Source organism: Callorhinchus milii, unplaced genomic scaffold, assembly GCF_018977255.1.
Source record: "Callorhinchus milii isolate IMCB2004 unplaced genomic scaffold, IMCB_Cmil_1.0 Scaffold29, whole genome shotgun sequence".
Classification (NCBI taxonomy): Eukaryota; Metazoa; Chordata; class Chondrichthyes; order Chimaeriformes; family Callorhinchidae; genus Callorhinchus; species Callorhinchus milii.
Window position 1 is genome coordinate 1,241,982 of NW_024704770.1, and position 13,089 is coordinate 1,255,070.

The 13,089-nt window shown below is 41.9% G+C and overlaps 1 protein-coding gene across 2 annotated transcripts in view; it reads left to right on the forward strand.

Annotated features, from left to right (window-relative positions):
- Positions 1–13,089, forward strand: part of pbx4 (pre-B-cell leukemia transcription factor 4) — a 204,813-nt gene that overhangs the window by 127,716 nt on the left and 64,008 nt on the right. The window lies entirely within an intron of this gene.

Below are 13,089 nucleotides of genomic sequence, written 5' to 3' on the forward strand. Positions count from 1 at the left end.
TACTATTATTATTATATTATTATTATTATTATCCTCCTGTGTTTTGTTCTATTCAGGGGAGCCAGGGATCACATCAGTATTATAAATGTTTATCTCATTTACCACTAAACCTGTAGTTTGTAGTCTACAGACTTGGTGCTGAGAGGGCAGCAAATGGGATTGTTAGTGAAACTGCAGAGTGAATGCAGATGGATAGAAAGTTCTCACACCATCTTCTGCAGTGAATGATTTCCAGTTCTGGTGTTTCTCTCAAATGTTGAATAATAGTAATAACAATCCTTGCATTTGATATAGCGCCATATCCCATCTCAAAGACATCTCAAGGCACTTCGCAGAATATACTGTAAATTGAATTGACTGTGTATTTTATGGGTGAAAAGCAGCAGCCAGTTCTGCGCAGAAGTATCCCATAAACAGTTGTGGATTGAGTGACCATTTTTTTTGTGGGATTATTACCCTTGGAAAGCTATCCGCCAATCAACTAACAACCAATTCCTGCTTTCTGCTAGATAAACAGAGGTGTGTGGAGTAAGGAAATGACCAAGGTTTTGCCCCGCCCGGTAATCAAACCAGGGTCCTCTTACTTGCGAGGCGAGTATGCCAACCACTACACTCCAGGACTCCTTATCAGGAAAAACACAATTCAGTTTTCAACTGGTGCAATTTTTTGAAAGATCACAGTGGAGATTCTCCAGTGAATAACTGAGCTTTACAGACTCTGAGGGTCTCGGGTTCGGTCCATCATCTATCCTGTGTTTGTCGATCTCAGGGTGACCATTAGTGGCACCTCAGTTGCTTTCAGGAATCCTGGGTTAAAGGGTTCAGACTGTGTTCCTGATCGCTGTCCAGTAATCCCTCTTGATATAAGTGGATGCAAAACAGCCATGAAGTGAATGACCCGTTCTAATTTGGGGGATTGCTGGCCAATACTTTTGTTCTTTTGCAAATTTACTTGCCCAAGGATACCTTGTAATATATAAATGGGTGTAATAGATTGTAATACGACAGATTCAGCGACTGTGATATGCATGAAGGAAACTGAAGAGCCTGCTTTCACCTCGGTGTTTGTCTCTGTACGTTCCAGCTTTTTGGGGTTAACAGCCGTGTCGCTCCCCAGGTACTGTCACTTATCACTTAACTTATTTGGTGAAGATGTCAACAATCCGAAGCTCTGAAACCGAGTGCACACCTCACTTATGTGACGAGATTCATTACTCACTGAAGACTAGTGTCGGCTGTGGAGTGTATGACCCGACTCATTTGAGAGCTGCTGCTTTGAAAGATTAAGCTGTATGTCCTGCAGTGTAGTACAGTATTCTGTTCTTTCAGTCGTATAGTAACATAGCAGTAAGTCTGTTTACCTTGCAGTAGCAACCTGGTTGTTAGACGATTAGCGTATCACTTTCTGGTCTTAATAATCCCTCAATAAAATAATAATTCGATGACTTAATCCAAGACTGTGGGACACTACTGTGCGCAATTGGCTGCCGTGTTTTGCCCACAAAATATACAATCAATTCACTTTACAATATATTCTGTGAAGAGCTTTGGGACATCTCAATGATGTGATACGGCGATATATCAAAGGCAAGGATTATTATTATAGTATGAACTAAATTTTCTGGACTTTTTTTCTGAAATAATTTGTTTTACTTTGTCGCAGATCTCGGTGTTCAATTATTTTGTTTTACTTTATTTAGATTATTTTTCTCCCTCCTTTTGCTTTGAGTACATTTATTTACGCTTGATTCCCTTCCCTGGGTAAACAGCGTCTCCTTGGGATTGAACTGGCTCCAAGATAAATACTTGGCAACGGAATGTCAAAATGAAGTCAATCCTCTGTGGCGATCTTAGGAGTTTGAATCCTGGGCCAGGCGAATCTGCAGCGATCCAAAACTGCTGATATACCAGCCAGCCTCGTTCATTGGCAGGACTCTGAGGGCAGAGATTCTTCCCTCGCTGCTCTGCAACCAAAGCCCAATGGGTATTGTAGTCCCAGCTGGAGAAGCAGCGGGAAACTTGCCAGACAGTGATCTCAATGGCAAGGAATTTGGTTTTTGTTGGTTAAACTCCAGTGGTGCTCTCTGGGGGGGATTCCCATGACTTTGCATTTTACCGACCTGCGTCTAATCCTTTCCGGAATCAAATAGGCGAGGTGTGTCCATCCAGGGAGATAGAATGTGTATTCCAGGCCAGACGTGATGATTTTCATGAGAAAGTAGCATATACCTGAGGAACTCTTGTCTGTTTTGGATACTCGGATGCATGGAGATGAGTTTCCACCTGTGTAGGACACCCGGCTGACCACAGGAAGTCTGTTCCCCTTGAAGAAGCTGCCTCTTGCTGCCGTTTGAGTGTGGTTTCGGTTTAAATGTATGAGTAAGACTGTGAATGTCACCAGGTTAGTGACCAGGATATAGAAGGGAAGGAGGGAGCTTTGCAGTCCAGGCTGACTCTTCACTGGTGTTTCTTGTTCCCTGACAAGATAGCAGCGTAAAGGTTCTGCCTTCTCTGATGATCATATACACATGCTACGCTGCATGTCTGTGTTGCGGAACGGCTATCTTTCCTGAAAAGGTTTACTTCACAGTCCCACAGTCTGTAATCTACGAGAGGCTACAATAGAACCGTCCAAAGATGCTAAATTTGGGCAAATGTTGGACTGTTTGCTTGTGAACCTCCGGATTGGAGTTCCGCCCAGAAAAACACACAGCCAATCCACTTTACAATATAGGTTCTGAAGCGCTTTGAGATGTCTCAACGATGTCTCAACAATGATGGCGCTATATCAAACGCAAGAATTATTATTATTATTAAATGTAGTTGCATTTGAGCTTGTTTCAGGTTGTCCTTTCAATGTGATTGATTTTTGGAACTAATCTTATTGGTGTTCTCTGCCCTCACCCCACCAAAGCACGTGATCCACCCTCACTCAGATAAGATACTGAGCAGGTGGCTTCCTTCAGGGCTCTGCTGCTGCTGCTGCTGCTGCTGTTGAGTCACCTTCTGGGAAGTGTGCGAGCATAACCCTGGATTACTTGTTCTATGTGTTTTCTTCCTCCCACGGGATAGTACTTAGGCTGCACTCAATCTATTTTCTCCCCATTGAGATTGGTCATTTGCTGCGTGTGGAACTCTGGGCACAAACTGGCATCTGTCACTGCAGGCACTGTGCATTGGTACATTGCACTCTCCTGCAATGTACCAATGAAACGAAAGCTTCATTTCATAGGAAACCTGGCACCATTCCCTGCTACATTCTGTTACAGAATTCATGGTTGGTACTTCTTTCTGGCTACTTCCAACGGGTAGTTCCTATTTTTCCCACCCGGGTAAGACGAAGCTTGTTCTGCTCCTCTGCATTCCCAGTGCCTACCTCGCAGCGCCTTAGGACGTCTTCCCGCCATAAAAGGTGCTATGCAAATGTAATTTGACGTTGTTGTTGCTGCAGTTTATTGCGCCCATAATAAACTTGATATGGTATGGTATACACCATCTACAAGCTGAGGGAAAAAATACTTTAAAAAAAATAATGTGGGAAATTAAAATAAAAAGATGTTGAGTGTTTTTTGTCTGCATTAAATTGTTTGTTTTCATCATTGCAGTAATTGTTGTTTTCCTCATTGCGCATCGGCGGCAGGGCTGTACGAACACAACAGATGAATTGCATACACTCAGTGTTGAAAAAAAGCAAGCAAAGGTTTTGTTCAAAATACTGCATTTAGAAAAAAATATTACATGGAATTAGACAGATCTGCAGTCTGTTCTGTTTATGTGCAGTTTGATGGAGCACGTCCTTTAGTTTACTGGATTGAGCTTTACAGCTGTGCAATATTCTGTAACATTATAGTTTGTGTCTTCTCTACTCTTCCCAGAATTATTTTCATGAGCTGCAAAGGTTAAAGACAATGTCACAATCACGGATGCTAACGTTGCTGCTGCTGTTTTCATTATGTTTTTGTCCAGACTTTTTAGTGATTAGTTTTGTGTAACCAGAAGCACGTTATTGCAAATAGGGCCACATTTTTTTTCCGAAAGTAGTTTATTTATATTGAGTCTAAACAACCCCCGGGAAGATTGAGAATCCTTTTAAAGACTGGGGGTTTCACTGTGCAGCTTCTGGATGTGACTTAATTACTGAACCAGCCTTTTATTGGCACTGAGGTTAATATTGATATTAAACTCAGAGCTCCATAACAAACCTCGTTCACACAAGCACTAAAGAAAAGCTCTTTCAATTTTCTTGATTAAGTTAAGTGTTTTCCCTTCCCCCATTGTTTTGAACTGACGAGACTTCTCCCTGTGTCAGCTCTGAGCGTAGAGATGCTTCCAGGGAGATGAATTGCTATAATGGAAATGGTGAGCGATGATTCACCAGGCATGCACTGTATAATTACCTGCAGGCAAATGCAAGTCTACTTCATCCTGTGTGTGTCATCCCCATCATCGCACTGACTTCACTGAAGACATTACTTCTCATCTTCAGTCAGACTTGTTAAATACTCCGTGCTCATGAACAGGTACACACCAAGCCTCAAATCCTAAGAATTAAATTGGAAATTAAGCTGCCTCCCAGCTTCCCCACTAAGGAGTTGGTAATATAGCAGGCAAATGGAGCAGCAGCAAGAGACTTACTGTAGATAAATGCACACGATCGTATTTTTCAGGGAAAATTTAGAATTGATACCAGGTTTTACACAGCTCGTCTGTCTCCGGAGGCAAATAGTAATATACAATGGGTGGTTTTACTGGCTTCTCATCGGGGAAGATCAGACTAAACAAAACAATCTAGTGGCGGCTTGCACATGCACAGATGTCTTCATCATTGTGCTACTCACATGATGGTGTCCGGCAAACGCAGAACATAATTTGCTGCAGGCGGTGGTTGTCCAGAGCCTACATGAAGCTGCTTCAGTCTGGCTTTCTTACTCCTGAGTCCTTGAGAATTGCAGTTTAAAAGCAAGATAAGACTCCCAATTGTGTGGTGCTTTGAGCTGAGTAAAATCGGGCAGCCGAGGTTACCACTTCATTTGTAGTCCTGAAGAATGTATACTGTTCTACTCTTGTGCTGCCGATAACATCACAGTGGATAATGTTTGACCAACCCATTTTGTTCAGGCTCTCAAAAATAATGCTCACCACGCCACTAAAGGGGAAGGAACAAGGTATGGGAACCACTCTCGGTACAAAGTACTTCCTCCTTTTATATCTCAGACATCCAGTTCATAAGACAAATCTCCCTTTTCGGAGAAGCTATAATTTACGGTTCTGTACTACACCCCGGTGGAAACTTGGCATTTCAAGCAGGTGCAACACATGAGACTTAATGCTGATGCCAGCCATGGACTACGTCAGCAAGTGACTGTCCTCGCATAGCAGGGATCACTGTCTGTTTGTTCTGAGATGGCAATACGAAGCCTTCAATCATCCAATATAGCTTTGTATTTGCCGTGTGGTCTCAGTATTGGAACTGTGTTCAAAAGTTACAAATGATCTTCCCACCATATTCTGGGCCTCCCTTCGTTTCATATAAACTGTTCCACTGGGTGATGCCACGAGTTGGACAGGTAATAAAACTGCATGGCTGATTCAGACCAAGGCACTCGCTCATCTGTGGAACAATTCAGAGGAAGAGAGGAGAGAGAGCTATAATTTGCGCCATAAAAATTAATGTGCAAGTTTAGGGCCCTTATTTTAACTTTTGAACATAATTTTAATAAGCGGCCCATCATTTATCCGAATTTAACAGTTTTGGTATAACATTTACGTTCGAGTTTGACAAGCGAGAGAGAGAGGGACAGGCAAAGCCTGTTGTAAATGATTTTCACAGAATGGCTGAATTTTTTAAGAGAAAGCTGCCGTTTCCTCTTCATCTATTCTTGCACAAATAACTGCCAAGCCAGTAAAGGTTTCTTAGCAACCCCTTCATAACTGAACACAGGACCTAGTCTTTACCATTCAAATGGCCCTGGCAATCATGGTAATGACAACAGCTACACTTCTCCCCTGTCCTTTATTAATTATTCATTTCATTCTCGGATAAAATGCAATTCCTGCTTATGAACAGACATAGCAATCGGGGAGTTGCTTATTTTAATATCATCAATCCATCTATTTTAATCGTTGTCTGCTTTTTTTTAAAAAAAAAGAAACACTATAAAAATGAATTTCTGTTAAATTATTAAGGAATAGAGGTATGGATCAATCGGTAATGGTGTGTTGCACTCTCTGAATTAAATGTACAAATCTCGATCTTGTTTAAATTTTGGTGAGGCAATTATGCTGCTAATTCAGGATCACGAGGTCATGAAAGGATTTCTTCGTCCAGAATTTTAAGAAAGGGTATTTAACAAAGGTTTGTTATGTTCAACATACTTATTCACCTAATCATAATAATCATCCTTGCATTTGATATATGCCTTATGATGTCGTTGAGACCTCTTAAAGGGCTTCACAGAATATATTGTAAAGTGGATGGCTGTGTATTTTGTGGGTGAAATGATAATAATAATAATAATAATCCTTGCAGTTGATATAGCGCCTTATCATGTCATTCAGACGTCTCGAAGCACTTCAAAGAATATATTGTAAAGTGGATTGACTGTATTTTGTGGACAAAATAATAAGCTGAAAGACACAATGGAAACAATAAGAAAATGCATCAGACACCATCCAGCAGGTTTTTTTTAACAACAAAAACTACTTGTGCTTATACGCTCTTTCACGTTAAACCTAACTGCAAAGTTGATGCTATGATGTGCCCTTGGATTGCTTTTCCAATAAAATTTGAATTCTTGGTGAATTAATGTCAGCTTTGCAGCTCGTCTATCTCACTGGCTGGAGAATCCTTCGTAATAACATTGAGACTGTCTGCCACTCAGCAGCACTGAGAGAAAGTGGAAACTGCTCTTTGTACTTCGGTTGATGCGAGAGAATAGTTCTTTGAACTGCCTGATATGACAGATGAAAATGTCTTACTACATTTGGGTTATAATAGAATAGTTATTCAGTTAGAAGGCTAAAATGCAGAAAGATTGCATAATTTAACCAGTTTCTTTAATCCACACCTTGCCCAGTCACTTCACTTTACAACAAATGTTGTAAAATTTGGGCAATCCAGTAGCGTATTGGTTAGAGCACTCGCCTTGCAAACGAGAGAAAACCGGGGTCGATTCTCGGACAGGGTGAAACCGTAGGCAAGTTTCCTTACACCACACGCTTCTGTTTACCTAGCAGTTAAATTGATTGTCGGATTGCTTTCTGGGGGGGAAAAAAAAATGTGGTCACTCAATCCACGACCGTTTGTGGGACACTGCTGTACGCAATTGGCTGCGGTGTTTCGCCCACAACGTGCAATTCATTTTACAGTACATCCTGTGAAGCGCTTTGAGACGTCTCAACGACGTGATAAAGCACTATGTCAAGGATTATTATTACAACAAATTCTGTGAATTGCTTCAAGACGGATGTTCTTCTGACATGAAATGCGCAATATCAAAATGCAACAATTCTTCTTAACTGGTATCAGAATAACTCCTGCATTGTCCCTTTCTCTTTTTTAGGGAACGGCTACCAAACTCAGTCACTTCCCTTGCAATTAGATTATTGAATTATTCTCCAGAAACCCAGCATGCCCATAGCTGTCTCTATTTTCCTTCTGTTGGTTTAGAGTCGTGGCTTTGGTATGTACAGATCTCACAAGGAGTCCCAAGTCTTGGCTGGATTCCTTTCAGATTAGACTGCTCCCTTAACATTTCAGACTCTTATCTCTGGCTCCGAATTCTTTAATACTTTTCACGAAATGCTTATAAACATGTGGTTATGAGTTGGGATTCTTTTATCTTGAGAAGTTTGGTTTGGCTGCTTCCTTTCCTCCCACTTGGGAGGGGGGGAAGAGAAACAATCCATGGACATCAAGCATTCACACCCAATAAATAGCCAGTCGTTATGTGTGAGACTTCACAGTAAATATTGGCAGGCGTAAACCCAATCCCGCCCTTGTTTCAAATTTACAAACGCACAGTCACTACACTTCACAGTAAAATCCTGGGAAGAGTTTTGAGATGTCTTGATGATGTGATGAGGTGTTATTTCAAATGCAAGAATTATTTACGATTAAAATCAGGATTAGAGACCCGGGCTGATTACCCCCTCTCTAACCTGGGGCATCAGACAATTGAAGCCCCGCACCCACACCCCCGCCCCCCCCCCCCACCCTATTGCTGAAAACAATTAATTTGGTCACGACTGGGCAGTGAACCCGAAACCTAGCCAGTCTGTATGGTTCAGTTGCTCACTGAGCCATCACTGAGCCATCGGAGGCGCTCCATGTAACCTTTCTGTAAAAATGATCGTGACACAAGTCTAAGACTGCAATAGAATCAGCTGCCGGAGTGTTTGACTGAAAAATAATGCTCTCTTTTATTGGCTTATAATAGTGTTTCTCTTCTTCACGTCCCTGTCTTAAAATACTCTGAGGGACAGATTGTTTCTTTACGGTCTATCGCAGTGATACTCATAACATGGCCCGGGGGCTGCTTGGGCCCCCTCCTTTAACCCTTGGCAGATGTGCTGCTACATGCACCTCTGGGTCTCCAGTCATAGCCTGGCCTGCCTGTCTCGCTGGCCTGGCCTGCCTTGTTGCTCAAGCTAGGTGTCAACGCTCTTCCCTCTGTTTTCTTGATCCCTGGCAAAATGCGATGAAGAAAGGGCGTTCTAAGAGAAGGCAGGAGCTATGGCGGCTTCCATAAAACAAGCGAAACTCTTATTAAAACAGAACTGTTTAACATAAGCTTCAAAAACAATTTTATAAAGCGCTATTATAACTAATTAATAAAGCGCTTTCAGCCAGTGCGCCCCGAAAGTCTGGAACACTCTTCCTCTCTCCCTCCGCCTTGCCCCTCCTTCCCCATCTGTGTGGAGTCCTGTAGCTCAGTGGTTAGAGCACTCGACTCGCAAGTAAGAGGACCTGGGTTTGATTCCCGGGCAGGGTGAAATGTTGGGCAAGTTTCCTTACTCCACACGCCTCTGTTTACCTAACAGTAAGGAGGAATCCAGATGTTAGTTGATTGGCAGATCGCTTTTCCGGGGGTCATAATCCTTTCAAAAAAATAATAATTTAGTCACTCAATCCACAACTGTTTGTGGGACGCTGCTGTGTGTAATTGGCCGCCGCGTTTCGCCCACAGAATATACAGTCAATTCACTTTACAGTATATTCTGTGAAGCGCCTTGAGACACCTCAAAGACGTGATTAGGTGCAAAATCAAATGCAAGGGTTATTATTATTATTATCTTCAGGTCGCGCCTGAAGGCCTTTCTCTTCGACTATGCCTATGGTTACCTCCCTGCAGCTCGGCATCGTGCTCCACCACTGTTAAGTGCTCTGGGATGCTATGTAAACACAAGTTGTGTTAGTTGGCCAACGGATTTTGTCACTCCACTTTTATTTGACAACTACCCACCATGGAATGATTGAAATCTGGATCTTATTTTGTGCGGAAATGATGGATGCAAACCAGTGTCCCTATATATATATATATATGTGTTTTGTATGATCTCTTACAATGTTACAATTAGATTGTATTTATTATATATATATAGTTATATATAATACTATCAAATGCAAGGATTATTATTGTATGTGGAGCATCACTAACAGTAGAGTTGACAGTAAACCCTCAAGGACTCAGCTGGATCTGGAATGAACATAATGGTGCTATTTTTAACTGAAAATGGATTGTGGCATTTTCCCTCTTCCCCACCCCCCCAGCGCCCAGTTTGGCCTCATCGGGAGGCCATTCGTCTTGCCCAAAGTTAAGACCTGGTGGTGACTTACCTCCCTTTTGGGTGCCGCCTGGCACTCTGACACAGCTGCTGAGTAGCGTACCGCACAGCACTCTGAGAGTAGGGGAGATGAACTTGTATCGCTGCATTCTGTAACACCACATCCTGGTAGTGCACAGTGCTGTTGTATTGCCTGAACCATAAACCTTGAGAGGAATATGAAAACCCTTCTGGAAAAGGACATAGTATATTAAGATGTTCTCAACTTGGGATTTCTTTGTCTATCAGACAGCAAAGATACTTGAGAACTGCAGCAGTACTGAATACATCCCTGTTCTACATTCCAACCGGTTGTGATACTGCATCCTATTAAATATCCACAGGCGTTTCCAGATTTCTTTCAGAACTTGGCTCGCTACCATGGTTTGGTTCAAAACCTAAGAAATCAGATGGATTTTCATCAGATGAAATCTGTTTCTGGGCAAATATTCCTTTATTAGGGCCTTGGGATGTCCTTCCAATGCGAAAGGTTAATAATAATAATAATAATAATATTCCTTGCATTTGATATAGCGCTTTTCACGTCGGGAGGACGTCCCAAAGCGCTTCACAGAACACACTGTAAAGTGAATTGACTGTATGTTTGTGGGCGAACGCGGCAGCCAATTGCGCACAGCAATGTCCCACAAACAGTCGTAGATTGAAAATGACCAATTTATTATTGTTTTTGGTTTTTTGGAGGGATTATTATTAGGCTCTGTGTGGAGTAAGGAAACTTGCCCGAGGTTTCGCCCTCTGCCTGGAATTGAACTCAGGTTTCTCACTTGCAAAGCGAGTGCTCTAACCACTGAGCTACAGGACTCCACAGGTTCTATACAAATGTAATTTTTTGTTGTTTATTGCTCATAGTAACTATAGACGAGAGTGACATTCTCCTGAAGTCAATCTACGTTTACCAGAAAAATCAGCTGATATCTTATGCTATAGTGATTCAATGTGATATATATTCTTGCACGTAATAACAATAATAATCCATGCATTTGATATAGCGCCTTATCACAACAACAGCAACAAGATTCCATTTATAGAGCGCCTTTCACGTCGGGAGGACGTCCCAAGGCCCTGGACAGTTGGGTCAGGATCCGAGCATTGGGGGAAATGGTCAGGGTGAAGGGAGGAAGGGAGGGAGCGAGGAGGGGGGAAATGGTCAGGGTGAGGGGAGGGAAGGGAGGGTGCGAGGAGGGGGTAGAGAGTCGAGAGGGGAGCTGAAGGCTCGGTCAAAGAGAAAGGTCTTGAGACCGGCCTTGAAGAAGGAAAGGGAGGAAGCGGCGAAGGCACTGGGGGATGGAGTTCCAGAGCCTCGGGGCTGAGAGGCTGAAGATGTCACGTCTTCAAGATGTCTCAAAGCTTATTAAAAAATTATTATCCCCGGAAAAGAGATGTGCCAATCCAATTAAAACCGTGTTCCTACTTATTGCTGGGTAAAAAGAGGGGTGTGGAGTAAGGAAACTTGCCTAACGTTTCGCCCTGATCATGAATCAAACCCAGGTCCACTCGCTTGCAAGGCGAGTGCTTTAACCATTACGCTACAGGACTCCACGAACAACACTTCATGTACGATTATAATACAATATTATCTCTTTGTATAAACTAACGCAAGCCTTCAACCGCAAAAGCTCAAATCACTATAAAAAGTAATCGAATGTCATGTCCCAATACAGTACGTTAATGAAACCTAATGATACATTCTTGCACATATTTCATGTTGGGTAATGGTATTATTTCTTAAAATAAATATTCACATCAAGAGAATCTAGCCTTTAGTCTTAAAACCCAGGTTGTGAGACAAAATATTTCAATTTTACAATGGAATTGACTGAAATTAGACTTAACATATTTTGTAAATGCTTATTGTTATTCATTGCCAGGAAACCGTATCTTGACAATTGAGCTGTAGTAATTCAACCATTAATCTTGTCACTCTTCAAACCTTGTAATAAATAAATCTGTGCATTTGATATGGAGTTGGAGGATGTCTCAAAGCACTTCACAGGATTTACTGTAAAGTGTAGTGACTATATTTTGTAGGTGAACTTCGCAATCTTATTTGTCTGCAGTATTTTCTATGTTCGGCTTCAGTCCTCGCTCACAACGGAATTCTGTTAGCTCTGACAACATCCTGCTTGTTAATTGCTACTGAATTATAACCCACAGTATGCTATTACCTATAAACACAGTTATCTATGAGTTCAAGCAATTTCTCTGTTTGAAATGTGCTCTCCGTATTGTATTTTGGGGATTTGCCATTTCTTTAGCGTGAAGCAAAATTCGCTCGACTTGGACAACCAACAGTGGGTGTGATTTAGTGCTCTCCCTGGTTAACATTTCAGTGTTTGCATAACATGAAGCTGGCACACCAACCTATGGAGAAAATGTTCAAAGCAATGCTTTCATACATTAATGAAAGGCTGTCTTTTTGTAAATATGGTGTGTGTAGCACATGATGAGAGAGAGCAACGCACAGAATATGTGACTTCGGCACAGGGCTTCCAGCCAGCTGTACAGATCCAGGACTGTGCCGCACAACATCAATTGGAACAAACAACTGCATGACCAATATAATAATAATAATCCTTGCATTTGATACAGAGCCTTGACACGCCTTTGAGACGTCTCAAAGCTTTTCACAGAATACACTGTAAAGTGAATTAACTGTATTTTGTGGGTGAACCACAGCAGCCAATTGCACACAGCAGTCGTGGATTGAGCGGCCAAATTATTATTATTTTTATTATTTTAGGGTTGCGTGGGAGAGGCGGAGAGGGAGGGGAGGGGGCTCTTTCCAAACTTTGGTTGTGCTGAAAAACAAAGTAACTTACAAGCTCGAAGGCACAGTTTAGGTGTCCATCTCCTGTGCTCCTGAGCATAGCTCACTCCCTCCTCCTTCACACCCAAAACAATAATAAATTGGTCATTTTCAATCTACGACTGTTTGTGGGACATTGCTGTGCGCCATTGGCTGCCGCGTTCGCCCACAAATATACAGTCAATTCACTTTACAGTGTGTTCTGTGAAGCGCTTTGGGACGTCCTCTCGACGTGAAAAGCGCTATATCAAATGTAAGGATTATTATTATTATTATTATTACTATAAGTCTATCCCATACTGTACCCAATGGTCCCCAAGTCAAAGCTATAACGGGTCGGCTGGTCCTAGCTTCTGATATTTGCGGGGTTCAAGTGATGATCTTGAATTATTTATTTATTATGTGTTTATTATTATTTCAAAAAGAATCATAATACT